Raw genomic sequence first — 16,801 nt, forward strand, 5'->3', positions numbered from 1 at the left:
CTGAGATTTACCCGCACTGCGATGTGAGACTTTTCATACCCAAGCTACCTTCCTTCTCTCTTTCCTCCACCATCAGACTTGTATTACTATCTGACAGCTCTTGATCCTCTTCTGTCTCTCCTCATATCCATGTATTTTTCTTACAGGTGTTTTCTCCAGTAAATCCATCTTGGCATTTTCTCCTTCTCGGAGGACCCAGACTAACAAGTACCTGTTTCCTGGTGCATTGGCATTTGCCCAGGTAAATAATTTTTGGAAATAAGTTGAAAAGTTCAACCAAATAAATAGGTAATACAAAGAGAAAGATAGACTTCCAGAATGGAAGTGTCGAAGGACAACAAATGGCAAGTTTATTGTATACTTCAAATAGCAATTTTTTCAGGTGATGGTACAATTATAATTTGGTTATGGGTACTAAATTAATATATATATATATATTAGCAACTCTCAACTAATAGTTTTATTAAAAGATTTTTTTTTTGGAAATTGGAAGAAATAAAATGCCTCTTTGTTGACACAAATTAGGAGGAATATGATAGCCTCTTGTTTGGAATCCATTCTAGAAATAGTAAAGATTAGTGAAGGTTATAACTTTCTAAGTAAGGATGTAGGGAATCATTTTTCGTGGTTGAAAGAGTTCCACAATGAAAGAGATCATTTTCTCTATTCTGTGTTAAAGAAAGTAATTGTGTTTTACACTCTAAGGCTGGATTCTATACATTGTTATAACTTTTAGGTGAGGGTTTGGAAGTAAGGAGAGGGGGAGGGCAAGGAAGATGAGGCATTTGGATAGGACTCAAATACCAAATACTCTATCTACATGAATGGGTAACATTTAGATTTTTCAAAGCTTATTATAATATGAGATTAAATTTCTTAGTAGCCATATAAAACAAAGATACACTTGCTCTCATATATTTAAATCTTCAAAAATTCATAAAAATGAAAGCATAAAATATTCATTGAATGCCTTACTGTGTACTTAGCAGTTTTTGAGAAGCAGGGATATTACAGAGAAAAAAAGTGACACAGAAAGATGTTTGTATGATATTCTTTACTTGTTTATAGTTCTACCTTGCTATTTCTGTACTTAAAAAAGGGGAAGTCCACAGTAGAAATGTTCAATTAACTGTTGACACTTTCCTCCATTAAGAGATTATTTCTAAATCTGATGAATGAGTTCAGAATATACAATTCATTCTAATCATCAGGTGGAAGAAGTCTTACTCTCAAAAGAAAGAGCAGAAGATAAACATATAAATGAACTCACAAATCTTTCAAAAGTACTATGCCTGGAATGACCAAATATCAATGTACAAAGTTTTCCATGTGTTAAATGATGGGCTGAATTACAGTGAGCAATGCAACATTCAGTGATAATTTAATTATATTTTATTTTGTAACATTTAATAAGTACTAGATTATAAGCATAGTACGTTGGGACCACAGCTAGGCCAAAAAAAAAAAAAAACTTTGTTGAATGCTCTGAGGACGAATATCATAGCTAGTGTAAGCCTTGGCAAGTACCACAATTACTTATCCAGTTTCCTTCTCTACACGGTGTTTGATTTTCCTTCCTTTTACTGTCTCTTTCCACCAGGAGGTAATGTGGGGAGCGGCCTCTCGGTTGGGAGTTGGGGACTGTGGCTCCATCTGTTTTGCAGCCATGGTTGGTAAAAATCAAGTGTTGTTTTTCTGCCCTCCCGCTTCTCTGCCTTCTGCCCTGATGACTGGGCCCTTCCTTCAGCCGTGGGGAGCTTGCAGCTTTCCCAGGCAGGGCTGCTCAGGGAAGTCACTGCACCTCCTCTCTGCATCCTCCTACAGGGAGTTCCAGCAGCTGCTAGAGACACCTTCTTTATTTCTCCCAGTCCACCACCGGACGTCCGGGGTTCTGAACTGTGGTAGCTCTTACATGCAGATCCCATGCTCAGACATGCTGGTGTGCAGTTTGTTTGTGTTTTTTTGTTGTTGAGTTTTAGATATTCAGCTTATTGTTGTTTCAAGGGGAGAGATCTGAGGACATCTCTCAGTCCACCATGTTTCCGAATCTCCTGGCTGGCTCACCACAGAAGATGTTACTAGAGATTGGGGATCCTTTCCCAGTGCGTTGTCCAGGTTCTTGATGACTTGAACAAAGATTTGAGCAAGACACCAAAATATAGCAGAAAAGAAAAGTATTATTAGATGGGAAAGTACACTTTTAGATATGGAAGTGGGGCTGAGCAAGAGAAGCGTGGCTCAAGAGGCCCAAATACTTTATCCCATTCTGTAGGTTGTCTTTTCACTTTCTTTATACTGTCTTTCGACCTACAAAATTTTTAATTTTGATGAAGTCCACTTTATGAAATTTTTCTTTTGTTGCTTTTGCTTTAGATATTATTTAAAAACCATTGTCTAATCCAAAGTAATGAAGATTTGCACCAATGTTTCATTCTAACAGTTTTATAGATTTAGTTCTTAAATTTAGATCTTTAATCCATTTGGGTTAATTTTTGTATATGGTGTGAATTAGGGGCCCAAATTCATTTTTTTTGCACATGAATATCTAGTTGTCCCAGCACTTTTTGTTAAAATGGCTATTCTTTTCCCATTAAATGGACTTGGCGCCCTTGTCAAGAATCAATTGAGCATAGATGTATAGCTTGATTTCCAGACTCTCTATTCTATTCTGTTGATCTCTGTTTATCTTTATGCCAGTAACATATAGTCTTCATACTATAGCTTTGTAATAAATTTTGATACTTAAAGTGAAAGTCCTCCAATGATGTTTTCTTTCTTTCTTCCTTTTTTTTTTAAACATCATTTTGGCTATTTAAGATCCCTGTACTTCCAAAAGAATGCTGTGAGCAGCTTGTCCATTTCTTTAAAAGAGGCACCTGGGATTTTGACAAGGATTTTATTGACTCTAGCTTATTTTAGGGACTATTGCCATCTTAACAATAATAAGTCTTCCAATCCCTGGACCTAGGATGCATTTCCACCTATTTAGGTCTTCTTTAGTTTCTTTCAACAGGTTTTGTAGTTTTCAGTGTGGAAGTTTTTCACTTCTTTTGTTAAATTTATTCCTAAATGTTTTATTCTTTTTGGTGCTGTTGTAAATGGAATTGTTTCCTTAATTTCATTTTTGGATTGTTAATTGCTAGTGTATAGAAGTATAACTAATTTTTGTATATTGATTCTTTATCTTGTGACTTTCCTTAACTCATTTATTAGCTTTAACAAGTTTTTATTTTATTTTAATTAATTAATTAATTAATTAATTAGTGTGTGTGTGTGTGTTCTTGAGAATTTTCTATACATAAAGTCATGGTCTTTGTGAGTAGAGATAATTTTATTTCTTCCTTTTAAAATTTGGATGCTTTCCCCCCCCTTTTCTTGTCTAATTGTCCTGCAGGTATCTTTGTTTTATTCCTGATATTAGGGGGAAAGCATTCAGTCTTTCACCCTTAAGTATGATACTAGCTGTGGGGTTTTCATAGATGCCCTTTATAAGTTTGAGGAAATTCTATTCCTAATTCATGGAGAGTTTTTATCTTGAAAGTGTTTTACATTTTATCAAATTATTTTTTTCTCTATCTATTAAGATTATCATGTGTTTTTTCCTTTATTAATATGATGTATTACATTAACTGATTTTCATATATTGACCCAACCTTGCATCCGTGGGACAAACTCCATTTGGTGGATAATGCATTTCATATCCTGCTGGATTTGGTTTTCTAGTATTTTGTTGAGAATGTAGTTTTCTTGTGATCTCTTTGGCACTGGTATTAGGGTAATACTGTTTTTATATTACTCATTGTCCTCACCTCTTTTGTTTTTTGAAAAATTTTAAGAAGGATTAGTGTTAATTGTTCTTTAAATGTTTAATAGACTTTACCAGTGAATTCACTTGGTTTAGGCTTTCCTTAATTGAAAGTTTTGATTATTGGCTCAATCTCTTTGCTTATTTTAGAGTATAATCAGATTTCCTTTTTCTTTTTGAGTCAGTTTTGATAGTTTGCGTGTTTCTAAGAATTTGTCCATTTCACCTAGGTTATCTAATTGTTGACATACAATTGTTCACAGCGTTTTCTTATAATCATTTTTATCTCTGTAAAATCAGTAACAACATTCTCACTTTCATTTCTAAGTTTTATAATTTGAGTCTTTTTCCTTTAGCTAAAAGTTTATCAAATTTAGTCTTTTCAAAGAAACATCTTTTTAAAAAAATTTTCTCCATCGTTTTTCTGTTTTGTATCTTGTTTATCTTCACTCTTATTTTCTTTCTCCTTTTGCTTTGTGATAAGTGTGCTCTTGTTTTTCTATGTTTCTTAAGGTGGTAGGGTAAGTTAGTGATTTGAGATCTTTCCTTTTTTTTACTATAGGCATTTACAGGTAAATTTTTCTGCTATTATTCTGGTCCATAAGTTTTAGTATGCTGTGTTTTCACTTTTATTCATCTCAATGTATTTTGTAGTTTTCCTTGAATTTTTTCTTTGGCCTATTGATTATTTAGAAATGTGCTGTTTAATTTACACATATTGTGGATTTCCAAATTTCCATCTGTTATTGATTTTTAATTTTATTCCATTGTGATCAGAGAATATTCTTGGTAGGATTTTATTTTATTTTTTAATTATTGAGACTAGTTTTGTGACTTAATATATGGATTACTCTGGAAAATGTTCTATGTGCACTTTAGAAGAATGTGTACTTTACCGATGTGTGGAGTATTCTATGTAGGCCTGTTAGGTCTCATTGGTTTACAGTGTTCGAGTTTTCTATTTCCTTGATGATCTTCCCTCTGGCTATTCTATCCGGTATTGAGAGTTTGGTATCAAAGTCTCGAAATACTGTCGAAATATTCATTTTCCCCTTGAATTCTGTCAGTTTTTTTGCTTCAAGTATGTAAGCCCTCTTGTTCAGTGCATAGTTGTTATATTATCTTGGCAGATTGATGCTTTTATCATTCTATAATGTCCTGTGTCTCTTATAACAATTTGTGTCTTGAAGTCTATTTTGTTCCTTATTTTTATAACCAACTATTGTTTCTTTCTTTGGATAACTTTCCTTCTTTTTATGCTTTTTAGGTTTAAATTGTTTATATTTTGTAGAATGAATTTTAAGAGCATTCATTACCCCTTACATTTCTACATCTAATGGACTTGTGCTAAAATAGTCAAAGATTTCATGGAAGATTTTCAATAGAAAAATTTATCCTTACTATGAATGCCACACCAGGGATAAACGTGGGCAGTTCCCCAAGTTTGAAATAAAAAACCTCAACTGGGATGATAATTCTAATATATGAGAGCCTTGATTTTCCTTTGGAAAATGAAGTGAAAATATGAAGGGTTGGTAATTGTTCATACCACTTGAATTGAATATTTCCCCAGTATTTATAGGCTCATTTTTTAGATTATATTTTTTATCATGGTAAAAAACATTGTAAAATTTCTCATCTTAACCATTTGTGTCCATTTCAGTAGTGTTAACTATATTTACATTTTTGTGAAACAGATCTCCAGAACTTTTGCATCTTGCAAGACTGAAATTCAATAGCCATTAAACAATAATTCTCCTATGCCCCCTCACATTAGCCCCTGGTAACTAACACTCTATATCTATGAATTTGACTATTGTATATACCTCATATAAATGGTATTATACAGTATTTGTCCTTTTGTGACTGGCTTATTTCACTTAGCTTAATATCTTTAAAGTTCATCCGTTTTGTAGTATATGACAGGATTTCATTCTTTTTAAAGGCTGAATAATATTCCATTGTATGTATATACTATATTTTGTTTATCTATTCACCTGTCAGTGGACGTATGGGGTGCTTACATTTCTTGGCTATTCTGAATAGTGCTGCTATGAATATGGGTGTGCAAATATCTCTTTGAGACCCTACTTTCAATTCTTTTGGCTATATACCCACAAGTGAGATTGCTATATCATAACGTAGTTGTTTTAATTTTTTGAAGATCATATTATTGTTTGTTATAAATTAAAATACCATAAATTAAGCAATTTAAAGTGTACAGGTCAGTGGTTTTTAGTATGTTCACAATGCTGTGTGTTACCATCAGCACTATCTTATTACAGAAGAGTCTTATCATTCAAAAAAGGAAATTTCTACCTGTTAGCGGTCACTCCTTACTTCTCTCACCCTCCTCAGCATGAAGCAACCACCAATTTACTTCTTGTCTTTATGGATTTTCCAATTTAGATTATTTCATATCAATGGAATCATATAGTATATGGTATTATGTGAATGACTTCTTTCACTTAACATATTTCCAAGGTTGATGTATGTTGAAGCATGTATGAGTACTTTATTCCTTTTATTGCAAAGCAATATTCCATTGTATATATAGACCACATTTTAAAAATTCATTTATCATTTGATAGACATTTGGATTATTTCAAATTTGAGGCTATTATAAATAACAGTGATATGAACATTTTCGTACAAGCTTTTTGTGAACATGTTTTTAATTTTCCCGAGTATAGCCTTAGCAGTGAAATTGTTAGGTTACGTGATAACTCTATGCTGAAATTTTCAAGGAACTGCCACTATGGAAAACAGTATGGAGGTTCTTCAAAAAGAATTGATCTACCATATGATCCAGCAATTCCTCTACTGGGTATTTACCCCAAAGATTTGAAAACCCATATAAGAAAAGATATATAGTGCACCGATGTTCATAGCAGCACAATTCACAGTGGCCAGGACATTGAAGCAACCGAAGTGTCCTATGATAGTTGATTGGCTAAAGCAGCTGTGGTACATATATACAATGAAATATTAGTTAGCCATAAGAAGAGATGAAATTCTGCCATTTGTGACAACATGGATGGACCCCGGGATGATCATGCTAAGCGAAATAAGCCAGTCTGAAAAAGTTGAAAATCACATGATATGACTTATATGTGGGATATAAACCTAAAAGCAACAAATGAACAGGACAAACAGAGACTCAGGGGCATGGACAATGGGCTAGTGGTTATCAGAGGGTGGGGAGTGGGAGAGGAGGGAAGAGGTAGACGGGGTAAAGGGGGTCAAATATAGGGAGGTTGGAGGAGGGTGAAGTGGGTAAAGGGGATCAAATATATGGTAGCTGAAGGAAACTGGATTTTGTGTGGTAAACACACAATAGAATATACAGATGTCAAATTGTAATGTACACCTGAAAATTATATAATCATATTAACCAATGTTACTCCAATAAACTTAAAAAAAATAAATTAAAAAAAAAACAAAACACAGACTTTATATCTCACAAAAAAATGAACTCAAAATAGATCATAGATATCAATGTAATGTGCCTGGAATGTGGCAGTTGCTCTATCAATGGTCACCATTGGAACTGTTCTAAAGCTGTCCAGTCAAGAACTCATGGTGCTTAAGGGAGGCTGAGTGGGCCTTTAAGAAGCCAGATTTTCCCACAAAGGCAAATCCTGGGCCTAACTGTAGACTCAGACTCCCTGCGACTTTTTTTTTCTTAAATAATACCTTCAGGTGATTTTGATGCACATTCAGGTTTGAGAATTTAGGGTATATGGGGTTACTTAAGATAAGGAGTCTATCACCACTGATTCCAGTTGTAGCCCCATCAATTGCCATTACCCATGGTGTAGTGGAAGGGGGAGTAGGCTCTAAATGAGAAGGGTAAGATAATGATGTTTGCCTCCTAGGCTTGTTAAGAGATTTAAATGAGACAAAACCTGGCCTTATGGGTATTGTCAGTGTCGGTTTAACTACATCTGAATAGCCACCCAAAAGAAGGCAGGAGAGTGGGGAAGAAGGAAAGGGAATCAGGTTACTTGGTTGGTTGTGAAGGAGCTGTGGAGGGGGGCTTTGGATAGTCAGAAGGCAGGGAGTGGGCCATGCATAGTGTAACAGCATAGATAAAGTGATGCTGGAAAACAGTGGTTTAGCATTCTTTGGGAGCTAGATACTTGTTCTCATACAGAAATATCTTTGAGAGTGGAAAGGTACGAAGTCTAGGTGGCTGCCTGATTTTTTTCTTTGGAGTATTACAATACAGTCACAGACTATAGCTATCCCCTTCAAAAACTGGCATTTTTCAAAGGAAGCTGTGTTTTTAATATATACTCTTGGCTTCTTCAAGACGAAAAAAGAAATTCCTGAGCCCCCTCTGCTGGCTGTACTGGAGAAGAGCAAGTGAGGAAATGAGTGATCTATAAAAACAGATACTTTCATAGGGATATACAGACACAAAATTACAGACACGGAAAGCTACATGCACTCATATGTCCTTGCATCCATATCACACACAAAGACATGCACGAACATGTACTGACATAACACACACCCACATTAGTGCAAGGTGGTTGAGGGTACCAGCTCAGGCCTCACATTCTGGCCTGCTCCTCCCATTTAGAGCTGTGTAACCTGGGGCAGTTTTCTTTATTTTTTCCACCCGGATTTACTGAAGTATAGTTGACATTTTAAAATTGTATATATTTAGGTGTACAACTTGATATACATTTATATTGTGAAATATTCACTATAATTAAGCTATTTAACATATCTATCCCCTCAAATTATTGCCATTTTTTTCAAGTTTCTTAACCTCTTCATTTTGTTAATATAAAAGTCATGTATATACATACATATGTATATGTGTATATATTTTATATGGATATGCATATCTATATCATAATGTATGAAATGGCTTACTTAACACATAGTAAGCACTTGGTAAATAGAAATTATTGTGCTTCTATTGTTGTTATTAAGATAAACCTTTAAAATGGGAGTATTAGCAAATGTTTAGTATGTGCCAGGCACTGTTCTAAATGCTTTCTATGTATTTTGTTATCTAATCCTCACAACAACCTCATGAAGTAGGTACTATTATTACCCTCATTTTACAGATGAGAAAAATGAGTCTCTGAGAGGATAAGTGACTTATCCAGAGTCACACAGCTAGTAAGTGGAAGAGCTGGGACTCATGAAGGCAGCCTGATTTCACAAATTAAACAGTAAACTACATCTGCCTAATAAGCAAGATTAAATGAGATGTTGCATGCACAGTGCTTAGTGTAATACTAGGCACATCATAAACACTCAATAAACACCATTATTATTATTTAAATTTGACCTTGTCACACTTACTAACTGAGCCTACACTGACATATACATGAATGGGAGCAGAAACAGATGTATAGATAGATACACACATATCTATTAATTCATTCAGTGTATCCAATAACATTTATTGAGCACATATTACATTATGTGGTGACTGGAGCCTTCTACATACTGTAGATGAAACATTGAACACAACAGACAACTAATTCTTGGCCTTACGGATTTGACATTCTAGTGGGTGAGAAAGACAAACAAGATTTAAAAAAACTATATACAGTTGGTTAGATAGTGATAAGTATTTAAGAGAACATACATGTATGGGAGAGAGATATAAAATGCTGTCTCAGAAGTTAACATTTGAGGTAACGATGGCAAGGGAAGGTGCAACTAAATAGATACTTTGAGTGAAGATCTTAAGGAGAGGAGAGAGTAGGCCACGCAGCTGATTGAGATAATAGCTTCTGAGGGTGAGGAAACAGCAAGGTCAAGTGCCCTGGGATGTGAGAATACCTGGCATGTTAAAGCATTAGTGAGAAGGCCGGTATATCTGGAGTGGGCTGAACGAAAGGAAGAGTATCGGATGAATGGTGATGAACTAGATCGTGTAGGTCTTTGTAAATAGTATAAGGACTTTGGATTTTACTCTAAGATGGAGAACTGTGGCAGGATTTTGTGCAGAGGAGTGATATGATTTAATTTATGTTTTAACAGGATCACTTTGGCTGCAACTTCAGGTTATCCATAATCTGAGGCAGATCAAGGATAAATCTCCTAAACTAATTAGAAGACTACTGTGGTGGTCCAGGCAAAACATGATGGTGGTTTGGGCCCTGATAGAAAGGGAGATGGTGAGAGGTAATAGGATTCTGATATACTTTGAAAATGGAGCCAAGAGAATCTGCTTGTGGATTGGATCAAGGTTGTGAGAGAAAGAGAGGAGTCAAGACAACTCTAGGACCTTTTGTCTGAGCAACTACGAGTGTGGTGTTGCCATTAAAAGATGGCAAATACCATAGTGGGAGCTGATTTGTGCCGGAAGATGGGGAATTGTGTTTTAACACGTTAAGTTTGAGATGCCAATCGGACATTCAAATGGAGATACACATATGTTTTTGACTGTGCAAATCTGTAGTTCAGGAAATAAGTTTGACCTGGGGATAAACATTTTTGTGAACTGTTGGAGAATAGATGGTATTTAAAGGCACCAAACTCGATGCAATCACTAAAGGGGTGAGCATAAAGAAAGAAAGAATCAAACATCGAGCCCCGGGGTGCTACAAAGTTAAGAAGTCAAAAGTTAAGTAGGAGCCAGCAAAAGAGTTGAGAAAGGATAGTCAATAAAATAAGAAAAGAGAGAGAGTGGAGTGTAGTATTCTGGAAGCCAAATAAAGAAAGGGTTTCCAGGACTGATCTACTGAGATAAATGTTGCCGATGAGTCAAATAACATGAGGCAAGAGAATTGACTATTTGAAAATGTGGAGGTCACAGGTGAACTTGAGAAAACCAGTTTAGAGTGGAGTGGTGGGACAGAAAGACTAATTGGAATGGGTTCAAGAAGAAATAGAGGAAATCGAAAATGGTGAATATAGATAACTCCTGAGTTTTGCTATAAAGGAGCGAAAGAATGGAACAGAGCTGGAGGGGAAGTGAGATCAAGATATATCTATAGATATATATCTGTAGACATATCTATCTATATCTATATCTATATATATATTTTTTTAATTGAGAGAAATTCTGGCATGTTTGTATGATGATTGGCCTAAACTAGAATTGCTGGATCCAGTCGAGAGGGTAAGATCAATGATGGAGAAGAGAGAAAGAAGAGTCACTAAAAGCATGTCCTTGAGTACAGTAGTCCCCCCTTAACCATATTTTTTCCCATGGTCAACCATGGTTTGAAAATATTAAATGGAAAATTCCAGAAATAAATAATTTATAGGTTTTAAATTGCTTACTATTCTGAGTAGTGTGATGAAATCTTGTGCAGTCCCACTCTATCATACTCTAGATGTGACTTATCCCTTTGTCTACTGTATAGTGTATTCTGTATCTGCTCCCCACCCCTTAGTCAATTAGTAGTCATCTAGGTTATCGGATCAACTGTTGTGGTATCACAGCATTGTGTTTAAGTAACACTTATCTTACTTAATGATGGCCCTAAAATGCAAGGGTTGTGATGTTGGCAATTCAGATATTTCAAAGAGAAGCCGTAAAGTGCTTCCTTTAAGTGAAAAGGTGAAAGTTCTCAAATTAATAAGGAAAGAAAAAAATTGCATTCTGAGATTTCTAAGAACTATGTTAAGAACGAATCTTCTATCTGTGAAATTGTGAAGAAAGAAAAAGAAATTTGTGCTAGTTTTGCTGTTGCACCTCAAACTGCAGAAGTTATGGCCACGGTGCATGGTAAGTGCTTAGTTAAGATGCAAAAGGCATTCAATTTTGGGGTGTAAGACATGAACAGAAAATGTGTTTCGACTGTTGGCAATGCGATGTACTAGAAAGCATGAGCCTATACGAAGACTTCAGCAAGGGAATCCCCTGAAATGAGTGAAACCAAATCATTTACTGCAAGCAAGGAATGATTATACAGATGCAGGAATACGTTTGGACTGAAAAATATGAAAGTTAGTGGAGAGGCTGCATCTGCCAATGAAAAAAACTGCTGCCACGTTTATGTCAGTGTAGAAGAAGGTGATTAGGGTTTGATACTATCCATGGTTTCAGGCATCCACTGTGGGTCTTAGAATGTAGGCAGGACTAATGTAGGTGGAAGGAATGGGACTGCATGCACAGGTGGAGAGATTGATCTCAGCTAGGAGCCTAGACTGTTCTTCCCTAGTAACAGGTGAGAAAATAACATGTATAGCTGAGATGTCCTCAGAGGAACAGGAAGCAAAACCATCAGCTAAGCACAGGGGTGGCTGTTAAAGGTTTGAAGAAAGAGAAAATACCAAAATGTTTTTCAAGGAAAGTGTCAGAATAAATGAACTCAAAGACTATAATATGGTTCTGGGACAAGTTTAACTTCACACCTGAGGTTAGTAGCTATGAATTTATAATGATACCAGTAGAATCATTGTGTTTTTTCCCAGCTCCATTCAGGTGTACAGGTGCAGGCACAGAAGAGGTGGAGAGTTGGATTTAACCAGGATTGTTGCTTATGTAAGTGCCACAAAAGATTCTGTGTGATTAAAATAATTTAAGCTGGATAAAGAGAGAAGAGAAGACATCAGGTAGGTAGACAGTGAAAAGGTGGTAGGATCAATGAAATGGAGGTCTCAGCAGGGTTGAAGGATTCCTGGATTTGCAGTATAAGAAGGATTGAGCTGAAAAGATAGGAGGTGGTGATCAGAGAGGGTGATTATGAAATTGAGATTTGTCATAGCAAGACCTAGATGTAATTGATTAAAAAGGGCTACAAATTCTTTGCAGCTCCTCCTGGCAAAGTAGAGTCTATTTTCCTGTCCTGTGCCACCCTGAACAAGCCTGATCCCATCTGATCTTGGAAGCTAAGCAGGGTCGGGACTGGTTAGTACTTGTATGGGAGACCAGGTGCTGTAGGTTTTTTTTTAAAAAAAACAAAAAACAAAGTATACACATATTTTCCTGTCCCTTGAACCTGGGCTGACTCTGTGACTTGTTTTGACCTTAAGAATGAGGAGAAAGTGATGTCATATGATCTCTGAGCCTCAGACTCAAGAGGCTTGGCAGCTTCCATTTTGCCTTTTTGGTATGCTACCATCACTACTTTTTAAGAAAATACTCTTTGAGGATGGACGATCACATAGAGAGAGAGGCCTAGCCAACCCACCATTGGCAACATGAGTGAACCCAGGTGAGACCAGCAGAAGAACCACCCAGTCAATCTACAGAATTGCGAAAAATAATAAATCATATTTGTTTTAAGCCACTAGGTTTTAGAGTGGTTTGTTGTGCAGCAATGGATAACTAACACATAAAAATTGGGCTATGTGAGTTAATGGCTGAGGTGGGGGTCAAGGTTGCAAATGTTGGAGGGGTGGAGTTCAAGGAACTGAGAAGCCATGGTGTTGGGAGTATCATCTTGTGTATTTTGAAATTGCCAGGAATTAGGATGGGAGTAGTGTTGGTGTGTGCACTCAAAACTCCCTTATCAGCCAGCTGAGAGTTCTGAATTCCCACTGTTAGCTGTACCTGTTACTTATGGCCTTGTCTTCAGATATCTCTAGGAGCAGAAAACAGAGTCCTGAGGGGACAGGCCATAGAACAGAGAAACATTGCACTTAAATGGTGGGAGAATAGATGAAGGCAAGGCTCAGAAAACTTAGAGTGAAGGGAAGTTTCTGGGAGGGGCAGGCCTAAGTGAGATGCTTCCATTAGAAGCCTTAGGTAACAGGGAGCCAAAGACAGAGCTTAGGTTCTCCAAAACCCTCTTCTAAAGGCCAGCCTCTGGGCTCCCAGTGGAGCTCTGTTTCTAGGACTGCTACAGGGGGTGGAAACTGAAAGGGACAGCTGTTCCTGTCTTATTAATTGTTCTAGGGCTATGATAGATTGGAACAGAGACCTCTTCCAAGACCCTCTACCTTTAAAAAAATTGAAATAATTGAAAGGAAGTATACATCTCATAAGATTACAGCTCAAAGCATTTTCACAAACTAATGTAGCTGGGTAACCAGCATTCAAATAAAAAAACATCATAAAATGAGAGGAGGAAAAAAATGGTGTAAATGATAAAGGCTTTCTTCATCCCTATTGCAACCAAATCAAAGTTGTGACAGAATCACTGAGCAAACAGCAAGGAAAGTCACATGGGATCTAGATGAAAAAGCCCTACAACTTGGGAGAGAAATAAGAAATCACCCTGCAATGGAAAGAGGTAGGACGGGCTGAGGATGCGAGGCTGCCCAGTTCCAAGTTGCTGAGTGGGACAGAGGCTGTGGCAGCAGCAGCTGCAGACATCTCTTAAAGTGGCCACATCTACGAGTGGACTTTCGTGGTGATGGACCTGCTTTCTCTGAGCACCAGGGCCAGGTCTGCTGCACAGGGGAACCAAGGATTTACAGGGGGACACTGAGTTGTCAGAGCGAAGGCTGGAGGCGAGGTTCTCTCTCAGACAGAAGTGTCAGAGGTATCCATTGTCCCTCTATTAAGCCTTCCCCACTCCCAGTGTGTGGACGCAGCACTTCCATAGCTGAGATGTCACCAAACTGGATAACAGAGGTCACTCTGCCCAGAGCATTATGTGAAACTCCGCCTTCCCCAACTCCCAGTCCTACCCAAACCACAGCCAGGTGTATCCTCAGCAAGTCAGGTTCTCCTTGCCGAGCAGTGCCAAAAATCACACTAGTGGCAGCAGGCCTCGTTTTCCGGTGTGGTTTCTTGAGGCAACTATAATCACGGCATCTGTTAATTGCTTGCTGAATCTTGACAGGTGGCCTCGGAGGGGCACAAGCTGGGGCTAAACTTGGCATGCAGCTGATCCCCTCTCAGGGCTGTGCCACTGGACACCTACTACTCAAAGCCATGCTAATAAGACAGGGAGACATAGGAGTTTTGCTAAGTACATAGAAACAGACATGGAAAGGTAGCCAAAATGGAAAGACAAAGAAGCAGAAACCATATGAGAGAACAGAACAGAGACCCAGGAATAATAGAGTCAAGCAACCTAACAGATGCAGAGTTGAAAACACTGTTTATAAAGTTGCTCCATGAACTTAGGGGAAGTGTAGATAAATTCAGTGAGAACTTTAACACAGAGATTAAAAAAAAAACCCATAAAAATGGAAATTATAAAAGGGAATCAGTCCGAAATGAAGAACGCATGATCTGAGATGAAGAGTATATTAGGGGGAATCAACAGAGTGGATAAATAAGAGGATCAAACCACCGATATAGAGGATGGGGAAGCCAAGGACACTCAATCAGAATGGCAGGAAAAAGGAAGCCAAGGCTATAATAATAATTTAAGGAGCCTATGAAACATGATTAAATGTAAAAATATTTGTGTCATAGGGGTACCTGAAGGAAAACAAGATATTGAGGAGCTGTTTGAAGAAATAATGATAGAAAACTTCCCTCACCTGGTAAAGAAAATGGACATACAACCTCAGGAAGCTCAGAAAACCCCAAAACCAGGGATCCAAAGAGGCCCACACCAAGACACATTGTAATTAAAATGCCAAAGGTTAAATACAAAGAGAGAATATTTAAAGCAGCAAGAGAAAAGCAGTTAGTTACCTACAAGGGAACATCTATAAAACTGGCAGTTGATTTCTCAAAAGAAACTACGCAAGAAAGAAGGGCTTGGCATAAAATATTTGATGTGATGAAGACCCAGGAACTACAGCCAAGAGTACTTTATCCAGCAAAGCTATCATTTTGAGTTGAAGGACAGATAAAGAGCTTCCCAGACAAAAATAAGCTGAAGGAATTTATCACCATCAAGCCAGTATCACAGGAAATATTGGAGGGACTTCTTTAAGGAGAAAGAGCATGTATCAAAAACAGGAATAAAAAATGGTAATAACTACATTCCTATCCATAAGAACCTCAAATGGAAAATAATTAAATCCTCCAACCAAAAGAGTGGCTGAATGGATATGAAACCAAGACCCCTACATATGCTGCATACAAGAGATTCACTTCAGATTAAAAGACACAGTCTACGGCCATGACACCTTGAACAAGCCTGATCCCATCTGATCTTGGAAGCTAAGCAGGTTTGGACCTGGTTAGTACTTGGATGGGAGACCATCTAGGAAGACCAGGTGCCGTAGGTGTAAAAAATAAAAAAATAAGGGACTGTAAGCTGACAAGGTCCTTGCAATCTGTGAGGCCAATCAAGTGTTGCCTCATGAAAAAAATAAAAATAAAATAAAATAATAAAAAAACAAACAAACAAACAAACAAATAAATAAATAAATAAAAAATAAAAGGCGCACACAAGACTAAAAGGAAGGGATGGAGAAAGATATTACCTTGATGGACCTAGAGGATATTGCACCGAATGAAATGGGAAGGATAGAGAAAGACAAATAATGTATGATTTCACTTACATGTGGAATCTAAGGAAAAAATAAACAATAAACACAGAAACAGAATAAACTCACAGATACTACTAGATGGGAGGGGAGTTGGGAGGTGGGAAAAAAAGGCAAAGGGATTAAAAGGTACAAATGGATAGTTGCAGAATAGACATGGAGATGTAGAGTGTAGCATGGGGAAGATGGTTAACAATGTAATAAATATGTAAGGGGAAGAGGGGTATTAGATGTAGTGGGGTGACCACTTTGTGAGTTATGTGAATCTCTGATTATTAGGTTGTACAACTGAAACTGGTATATTATTGTATGCCAACTATACCTTAAAAAACTCCTTGAACTGTACAATGAGCAACTAATTGTCTATTATATTTCAATAAACCTGGGGAATATATAGCAACAACAACAACAAAAAACTATTGAGCCAGAGCCTAGGTCAAATACCAGTAATTCCCCACGTATGCTGTGTGACCTTACACAGGTCACTTATCCATTTTGAGCTAAAGTTTCTCATCGATAATCTAGTAATTATATATAACTAACTAGATTAAAGGAGCAAATACATGTAAGGCATTAAATACATGGTAGCTTCACTATTTTAAATATGACTCAGAGCTTACTGACTCTCAAGGTGGAGAGAAAGTATTAGTAATATTATTTTCATCATCATCG

General features: G+C 37.0%; 1 pseudogene; it reads left to right on the forward strand.

The window, feature by feature from the left end:
- Nucleotides 1-15,749: 15,749 nt before the first annotated feature.
- LOC118608337 lies at nt 15,750-15,868 on the forward strand (annotated as a pseudogene).
- Nucleotides 15,869-16,801: the final 933 nt, after the last annotated feature.

Source organism: Rousettus aegyptiacus, unplaced genomic scaffold (assembly GCF_014176215.1).
Source record: "Rousettus aegyptiacus isolate mRouAeg1 unplaced genomic scaffold, mRouAeg1.p scaffold_m13_p_9, whole genome shotgun sequence".
Classification (NCBI taxonomy): Eukaryota; Metazoa; Chordata; class Mammalia; order Chiroptera; family Pteropodidae; genus Rousettus; species Rousettus aegyptiacus.